Here is a 10,154-nt window from a genome sequence, read left to right on the forward strand (position 1 = left end):
TATTTCTATCTAATCTAGGTTACCCTGTAATTATGTAGGTGCTGAACGTGTTAATCCCAGAGTGTGTCTTGCACACAATGCTCTCTTCTACTAGTAGGTTGTGTAAGAGGTGCAGTGGGAACTTCAAAAGCAATTTGTTTATTAACTTCTTATCTTCAATCGGCCAAGTGTACAAGGTTTAGTCACGCACTTTGGAGGACACTTATTGCCAACAAGTCTCATGCAGATAATTCTTACAGGATGTTGTGAGAGGAAACTGGATCGTACTGATATATACACCGATTATCTCACCAGATTCCCCTTTACGTGTACCTCTTGGAAAACCTCCTAAAGTCTAGGCCCTAGACATAATTGAGTTGTAGATGCAAGTGAAGAGAGAACTTCATATTTCAGATTTATAGGGAAAAAGATGAAGACTACATCCACAAAGGGTTAATTGTTATTTCACATCCTGTTGGGTTTTATTCACTTTGGCCCATTAAGAAACAGGACACGATTTGTTTGTTTTTGGACATTTTCCCGGACCACTCAGATTTATTAGGAGTCTACCTCAGGTTTCTGTGTGAAAAGTCACAATCCTCAGGTTTGTCACTTTCAAAGCGCTAGTTGTGCTATTAATCGCCACACACGGAGCGGTGGAGGAGCCGCCACATTTAGGGCCCGTTCATACGGGCACAGAGGGGGCGGATTATGGCGCGGAATCCACGTCATAATCCGCCCCCTCACAATGGTGGTCTATGGAGACCGCTAGTGGAAAAAAGAAGTGAGCTGCCCTTTCTTCAGGAGGATTTTGTGGCTCGTTGAACCGCAGCGTCCGCCTTGCGGCAGCAATCTCCGGTATCGGCCCATTCATTTGAGCCTACTCCAGAGGGAAAAGTCGCGACTGTCGGAAGCCACAACAGTCGTGATGGGCAGATTTTGGCCCCGAGAGTGATGCGGCTCCCCACGTCACTCTCGGTGCCAAAATCCACCCTTCTGCCCCTGTGTGAACTAAGCCTTATGGAGAAGAGTGCACCTTATTTTTAATGAAGTAGCTTTTCAGCCGGCTCTGGGGAGGTGAAGTTTGGCATAGATTCTGAAATATCTCCCTTAGTCTCAAGTCTATAAGAATCTGTGAAAACAGATGCCACATGGGTACAAATGGAATTTTTCACAGCCAATTGGAAAAAAAGCAGCCCATTCATTTCTATGGGGAGCACACGCATGCCGGCTCCCATAGAAAGCAATGGGATCTGTTTTAAACGCCGCTGATTCGGAACATTTACACGTTCCGAATCAGCCAGCGTATACTCCGTGTGAAGAGGCCCTAACCCTATTCACTTGAGCTGCTTCTGTATCATGTGACTGTCCAACAGTACAAAACTACCACACAATTGATTAATAAAACATAATAAATTTTATTAATACCTACTAAAACAGTAGAATCACATGACATATATGAGAGACAATTACATAATACAATTCTATTGCTATAAGCAAGTGGGGGTAGACAAAACTACATAGTACCAACTAGCCAGTAGTAGGTAGAAAACAGATGGCCAATAACAGTTACATGAAGTAGGAATGGTCCTGGATAAGAACAACAATATATAATAATGTATGGTGCAGGATGCACCTAACCATTAACAGCAGTGTGACAAAGCCAGGAACCCAGTATCTCTCCTAGGTGGTATAACAATACAGTGTTGCCATCTTACCTACCAACAAGAAAGGAAACGCCCAACGCGCGTTTCACCTGCACATAGGCAGGCTTCGTCCCCTATCCTGTGTGAGCCATTAGACTAATAGTTAGCTCTATAGCCTTGCAGCGCTGGAGTCCTGGATTTGAATCCATCTAAGGACAACATCTGCATGGAGTTTGTATGTTCTCCCCATGTTTGCGTGGATTTCCTCCCATTCTACAAAGACATACTGATAGGGAATTTAGAATTTGTGCCTTATACATGATGGCGCTATATAGGTAGGCCCTGAATGGAGTGGTGGACAATGGTAAATACATGAATAACAATAATAATGTAAGTAAATACATGGATCCCTGTGCGGACAGTACAGTATCATGTTCAGCCTTATTCAGACTATTGATTGGGAATACTTATCAGTGTAAAACCTATTAGTGTAAAAGGTCCTTTACGTTCTACATGATCTAGAAGAGTTTTTATACCGAATATGAAACTTATTACTACACTGAGTCGGAAGCTTCTTTTAGGGTAATTTCCAGTTTCTACTGATAGTTTTCAGCATAAGGTTTCCCACAATGGATGATTGAGGATGGAGAGTAATTGACTCCAGCTCAGTTTACTGTCAACTGAGGTTTCCTACCCACAATTGGCAACTCTGAACTAAGGCCCACACATGGCACATATAAACACATTGGTTTTGCAAAATATTGGGCACATATGCACTGAAAAATGAAGTGAAAACCAAAAGGATGTTTATCCGACATGTTAGAAGAGACATTTGCAGAAATCTTTTGACTCAAGTTCTGAGATCGAATATCTGTTTATAGCGTTGTGCAGGATAGCGGCCATTGGTAATGTACGTGTGTATTATTATAGGTAGTTTGGTCCTGGATGTACACCGGTTCTATTAATCCAGGAATTGGCCAACCCTAGTGAAGGTCAGACGATCCACCTGGATACAGAGACCGGGTCTTTAACACAGGCCACTGATCGGTCTCGATAGGATGCAAAACTTCCAGCACCTAGGCCTCAGCGCAAGACCAAAGGAGACAGTAGCGGGACCCTTCAGTTCCAATATTGATGGTCTATCATTTAATTTATTTTATGTGTGTTTGTCACTACATTTATTGAGTTCCTCTATGGACATCTCTTTATATGATCTAGGGGGTGCTTAACAATCAGGTTCCCCCTTCCCTACAACCTATTGTCTCTGCCGTTTGTGCAGCCATCAAGCTCTCAAGTCAGAGGGGAAGACTTAGATGGCACCTAGGCAGGTAAGTACTAATCTTTGACCCTTACTGGTCCTTCTGGCAAGTAAAGCTCAGAGTCAAAAGTAGGTTCCAAAATACTGGATCTGTCCCTAGTCATTTTTAGTAACACAATCAATCTACCGATTGTAATCTAAGTGACAAATTCAGCTCTGCTACATCTGTATGGATAAAATGTAACTTGTCTGTTTTTTTAGTCTGCAGCTTCTCTTCCAAAGTATATCCTTAACTTTGTACATTTCCAGCACCTCCGTAGGCACTATGTAATCCTGATGTATCCTCACAACATGGACTTATTCTGGTAGTTTGACACGAAACCCATTGTATTTCTTGTTGTGAATTGTTATTAGATAAAGTACAGGTTCATTATTATCTTAAAGTGCATCCCCAAATCTATCCCGCACATTACATCATTTCCTTTGTCGGCTTTATAGACGAGACTGGAGTAATATCCCTGCTAAGATGACATTTTACAAGAAAAGTGGAAGTTGTGTACTTGTTGGGCAGAGTTAGGTAATCCAGGCAATCTAATGCAACGTAGATGCCAGTCTTGCCACGACCTGAAAGTAATTGGCAAAGAACATGTTAAAATTACTGTGAGAACCTGCAGTGTCAGGACAGTTTAGATCCTCAGAGGTCACTCTATGAGTTATGGCATAATATCATTATATAGCACAGTACATTATTATTATTAGGATTGAAGGTTTGCAATTACCTGTGTGTGAACATGTTAGCAAAACTGTAAATTGTATTTTAATTTCTATTTTAGTCATTGAATGAATGAATTCCAGTTAGTTTTGGATTTTGCACTCACATCCATAAACTCAAGAGAGGACATGGAAATGGTGGATGAGGACATTAAACCAGACCCCTTCAAGGTTTTATTGGATTATTTTAGAAATGCCTAAATCTGGAATATTCCTTTAAATTGGATACGTCACAAAGCATATCAGACCACCACTGATCAGTATAAATGGCTCATCGGTAGAGGTCTGACTGCTAAGGGTCAGTTCACACGTGAACTGCCCGCGCGGGTTTTGACACCGAGAGAGACGCGGTGAGCCGCGTCTCTCTCTTGTCAAAACCCGCCTGCCGCGACCATCGCAGTCGCGGCTTTCCCCTCCGCTGTCGGCTCAAATAAATGAGCCGACATAGGAGGGAGCTGCTGGGGGAGGAAGCCGCGCGGCTTCCACCTGAAGAAAGGGCATGTACTTTCTTTTCTCCGCTAGCGGCAGCTCGCCGCTAGCGGGAAAAAAAAAGCCCGGTAGTTTACATAGACCACCATTGTAAAGGGGCAGATTTTGAAGCGAAATCCGCTGTCAAAATCCGCCCCTTTGCCTACGTGTGAACTAGCCCTAAGACCTCCACAATGCTGAGAATGAGGGGTGCTACAAATAGAACTGGATTGAACGTAGGAGTGCTCCTGGAGAACAGGGTGCAGCCACACTTCCAGAAATCTAACCTAATGTCTCCCATTGAAATGAATAGGAGACTGAATTTCTGCAGCGGATTTCGTCACTAGAATTCCAGCGTGCAGGGGCAGCAAGATGGCTCAGTGGTTAGCACTGCAGAGTTGCACCTCTGGATCCTGTCAAGGACAACATCTGCAAGGAGTTTGTATGTTCTCCCCATGTTTGCATGGATATCCTCCCATATTCCAAAGACATACTGATAGGGAAAAAATGTACATGGGGGGGGGACCCTAAAGTCTAATCCTTCTTCTAAGTTGTATAACAAGTGATAATTGTTCATCACATAATATCTACTCAGCCTCTGAGATAATTCATGAACACAAAGGTCATAAAAGACTAGTGTTAATCATAACGCTTGGTTTCCACAGTGCATAAAGATAATACTAATACATTAACAATTAGCCTGTCTCGAATATGTGCAGATATCTGAGCAGAGATTAGAGAAAGGGTTACAGAAGCCTCCGGGGAAAGGTTAATGACAGTAGTGAAAGAGCTAATTGTCATATTTGCCGTTCAGATATGGAGCATATTGCATTGTGATTCTAGACACACAACTCTCATGATATGTGTGTGGGCCATAAAATCTTGTCTAGGGGTTATAATTTTCCAAAGGTCAAAAAAATACTAAACCAGCTTAGGTTGAGAAGAGAAAATATTACATTGATTAACAAAGGAGTAACTTGAAGCTCCAGGACCCCGATACAAAAGGTGCAATAGGTCAGGGCCGCTTTAACCATAGGGCCAACGGTGCAGCAGAGATCATTACAGCTGGAACCTGCAGGTCATGTTTCCATGAAATCACACTGAAACATGTTAGAACTGGCAATTCTGTAAATCCAGCTTCATAATGCAGGGAATTTCCACTAAGGAATAAGGCTCCGTACACGCGACCGCGAGCTTTATCATTCTGTTATCCGTGTTTGTAACAGACTCAACACACTGACTTATTCTTTTCTTATGGCCCCATATACTTGACCGGGTATTATCAGGGGTCCATGCTTACTCCTCTAGTGGTAACACATGTGACAAGATACCCTGAGACCTTAATTTGCTCTGTCCAGCTAAACTTTGACTGTCCTGTTAAACTTTGAGGACAAATTGAGGGGGAACATGATGAAGGGATGTATGTGATAACTGTGGCGGCCACCAGGGAGGTGTTAAAAAATAAGCATACTCACCTGTCCCCAGTACCCCGTTATCCCCGCCTGTGTCTGTTTGGTCTCATGGTGGCAACCGATTTCTGGAAATCCTGTACCTAATTGGTCTTTGCAGTCACAGGAGGTGCAGGACTCCCAGCAAGAAGGCGCTGGCACGAGAATGAATGGACACTGGCAGCGGACAACAGTGTGTCGGGGACAGATGAGTATGCTTTTTTATTTTTTTTTATTTTACACCTCATACCTGCCACATCAGTTGCTCCTCTGCAGATCAGCTTTTCCAGGACAGAGCAGCTTGAGGTAATGGTAACAATTTTAGGAGCCGCGCTGTTCACTTGCCATCCATGGTGTAGCAGTAGGTTTAGGCTCGTCTGTGAGGAGTCTAAAATTGGACCACAATGGAGACTGCTGTGGTCTGATCTTAGACTCCGCCTCCTCACAGACGAGCCTCCGGCAGAACCAGCGTTGATTGGCCGAATGCTGTACACTGGCCAATCAACGCTGGTCAATGCATTCCTATGAGAAAAAGTCAGCTCCCTTGTAACAGCAAGCTGCCAGCTCTCCTGACTAGCAAGGACAAACCTGCTGCAGAACCAGCGTAGATTTGCTGAATGCTATACACTGTATAGCATTCAGCCAATCAACGCTGGCTCTGAATCGAATATTTACTGCGAATAGCTAGTAGTATTCGATTGAGTACGAATATTTCGAATACCTACTTGATCGAATACTACTCACTCATCTCTAATCATAACAGCAGACGCGATCAGCGCCCAGAGTTTCTGTGTTTGAGGGTAGTGGATCTCTACTTATTTATTTGCATAAGGATATACAATTTCTTTGGAGTCAACTATATACTATAGTATGTAGTATTAGAGATGAGCGAACAGTAAAATATTCGATATTCTTTTCGAATAGCCCCTCAGTATTCGACTATTCGAACGAATTATAGTCTATGGGGAAAAATGCTCGTTTCAGGGGATCCCACTCCCACTCAGGAGAGTCACCAAGCCCACTATGACACCCCAGGAAATGATGCCAACACCCTGGAATGCAACTGGGACAGCAGGGGAAGCATGTCTGGGGGCATCTAACATGCCCAAGTCACTGCCAAGGATCCCTGTCAGCTTGCGATATGCGGGGCGCTGACTTTTTCCCATAGGAATGCATTGACCAGCGTTGATTGGCCGAATGCCATACAGAGCATAGCATTCGGCCAATCAACGCTGGTTCTGCCGGAGGCTCGTCTGTGAGGAGGCGGAGTCTAAGATCTGACCAGAATGGAGACTGCTGTGGACCGATCTTAGACTCCGCCTCCTCCGGCAGAACCAGCATTGATTGGCCGAATGCTGTACTCTGTATGGCATTCGGCCAATCAATGCTGGTCATTGCATTCCTATGCCGAGATATAGCAGTGCTGGCCTTGCGTCCAGCTCATCTACACCGGAGATGTAGCCGAGCTGAGCGCACGGCCAGCACTGCTACACTGGAGATGTGAACCCTGCTGCACACTCAGCTCTGCTACATCAGAGATGCACGTGGGTGCCTCTGCCTTCTGGGGGTTTTTTGTCTGTGCACATGGAATCTTACTGCATAAGCTATTGGCTTTTTTATGGTCAATATATACAGTATTAATGCTATGAACACAACTCCATTAAAATAGCTAAAATAAGCCGAGCAGCAATAGTACATGGCCCTCACAGATAAGAACACATAGCATGTTACTGCCATACAATTTTATTAGCATATCATCAGTATCTTATTTCTTAAAGACGGTATACATTCTCTATAGCTGTACAGAATATAGTTCTTATGATACAGTATTATAGATTCCAATAAAATCAATGATCATAAAAAAATATTAACATAAACCAGAAGTCACCTAGACATCTTTATAGGATGGGAGCAAAAATGACCAATGACCCTGTAGGGGACCACTGGCTATTACATCAAACACACAGGTGCTCTTCTTGTTGCAACGCAGCTCACCTCCGGGATTCTGGAAAATTGTCTCTGTAGCGCTACATATTGAGGGTAGCTGCCTTATCACCCCAGAACTTCACGAAAAAGACTTTTACAAGGGGCCCATAACTTGTTATAGTCTTGTATCATTTATCTCCTTATTTTAGGAATTAACAATACATTATAGTTGGAGGACCGGACAGATTTTTCCTTTGGTCCTAGGGACTTTGTCGCGCCTCTGAGCTTTTCTATTATAACTTAATGACTGCAAGTAGACATCTTAAGAAAATGCACTGTATAAATCTTCTACAAAGAACTGTATTTGCTGAAACAAATATCCCTTATCCTCTTCTTGAAGCAACATAGCTTCACTTTGATATTTGCTATTCATATTGGGGAAGCCATTGACAATAGCGCTAGATCAGAAAACAAAGGCAGATGTCACATCAGTTTACTTTTACTAATCTGCTTGAAAAGACAGTCTAAGTGACTCGGCCATTATAACAGGAGATACATGTATCATTTTAACAACGGTCCTTGAGTCCAGAATATAATCTAATGTTCTAGAGATCTAAGGCGGCGTTCACACCGCCGCTTCTGTCTGCCCCGGGGTGTCCGCTGTAAACCCCAAGGAAACTGGACAGCAGACGGCTTTAAAACCATTTATTTGAACCCATGCGCGTTTTCAGCCTCTCCGCCTGGTGTCTGTTTTTTTTTCCACTGACACAAAGTCCTCCATGTAGGATTTTGTGTCCGCGGAAAAAAAACAGTGTCCGGTTTCCCTAAGGTTTACAGAGGACAACAGCAGCAGCGTGAATGCCGCTTAAAATAGTTAACAAGAGCGTTTCAGCTATATTAACACAAAAATATATAAATAAAATAATATAACAGTTTACATGTCTTACAAATATATGATCTAATATAGATCTAGATATACAAACATAAGATTCACAGATGTATGCTAAGTTCAGAGAGGGCAAGATGAAGACATTGGCGAGCAACGGGAGGAATTTATTAACAGGGCAGAAGTGAATAAAGGCCATGTGACCTCCATTTTTTTAACAGCGTTTCGTGGCAGCATTAAATCCAATTCAAGTGAATAGGGGATATTCACATGACTGTCAAAATACAGGTCATGTCCTATTTTTGTCAGTTTTCCAGACGCCTCCATACACTGGGGGGATCCGTGATAACGGCTGCCCCTCGTGTATGAGACAGCCGTGACAAATGGACGTTTTTCATTGTGGTTTTGCTCCTTGGTCATGGGAATGTAGCCTTAAAGAGGTTATCCAGGTATTGGACAAATCACAGAGGCAACTGGGGAAAAGGAAAAACTAAATTCATACATGTTCCCAGCTCTGGTGGGTCTATCGGTCTATCTGTCCATTAAGGTGCATGTCGTACCTTCACTGCTGGAAGTGCGACACGTGATAACTGAAGCTAATCAGTGGAAAGAACCCGGTGATGTCACTTATATCACTTATATACGGCACCAGGTACTTTCTTGTGGCCACAGGGGCATTGATTTTTTTCTATTTTTTTTATAAATGTAGATTGTGAGCCCTGATATAGGGATCACAATGTACATTTTTTAAAACAAAATTTAGTATGTTTTTGTAGAATGGGAGGAAATCCACACATACACAAGGAGAACATATAAACTCCTTGCAGATGTCCCTGTCAGGATTCAAACCCAGGACTCCAGTGCTGCAAGGCTGCAGTGCTAACCACTGAGCCACCGTGTTGCCCCCAGGGGCCATTGATTGACATTAGCTGTCATGTATTGAGTAGGGCATCTGAAGATGAAGGCCACTGGAGTGTCTGAACGGATCGGGCATCAGAGCACCGGGACAAGTAAGTATGGTTTTTATGTTGTATTTTCCCTGGCTTCCTCCATAATTCATCCAGTTCCTGGACAATCCCTTTAATGCGCCAAATTTATCAAACATAGTACAATATTAAAAAACTTTAAAAAGTTTCCTCACGATATATCTCCCCCTTTGGTGCTTAAATGATCCTTTTAGAATACATCAGATCCTATACAGAGACATACTGTAGGTCTACAGGTAAGAAATTCCAAAAATACCATAGGTTTATATTAATTTAAAAAATAAAACATGAAATCTTCTAAAATGTTAACATTTCTTAACAATAGATCACAATACCAGTTTACACATTATAACTTGTGAAAATATCATCTATAGCTTAAAAAATAGGAGACGGTGCTGCTATTGGCTAAAGTCTATGCCTGCCCATCTATGCCTAGGCCATTCCCATGTTCTGTATAGATAAAGGGGGATCCTCATAATGATTTCCTCTAATGGACCCTACAAACCCAAGTCAACTCTAGCTACGATCATATATTTTCCAGCACCTATAAGAAGAATACACGGAGCCCCTACATAACTTGTGTAACTTCTAGTCCAAAGATCTAAAAAGTTCTAGTTCAATTTTTGACTTGTTACAAACTGATGCTCCAAATTTTCTTGTTTGAGGGCATCCATTTATATAACAGAACTCAATATGTTCATAAAAAGTTTAGGTAATACCCCAGATTTTCCGATTTTTAGGCGTTTATATATTAGTACACATATCCACCGCAATTATTTTGGCAAG

Source organism: Leptodactylus fuscus, chromosome 3 (genome assembly GCF_031893055.1).
Source record: "Leptodactylus fuscus isolate aLepFus1 chromosome 3, aLepFus1.hap2, whole genome shotgun sequence".
Lineage (NCBI taxonomy): Eukaryota > Metazoa > Chordata > Amphibia > Anura > Leptodactylidae > Leptodactylus > Leptodactylus fuscus.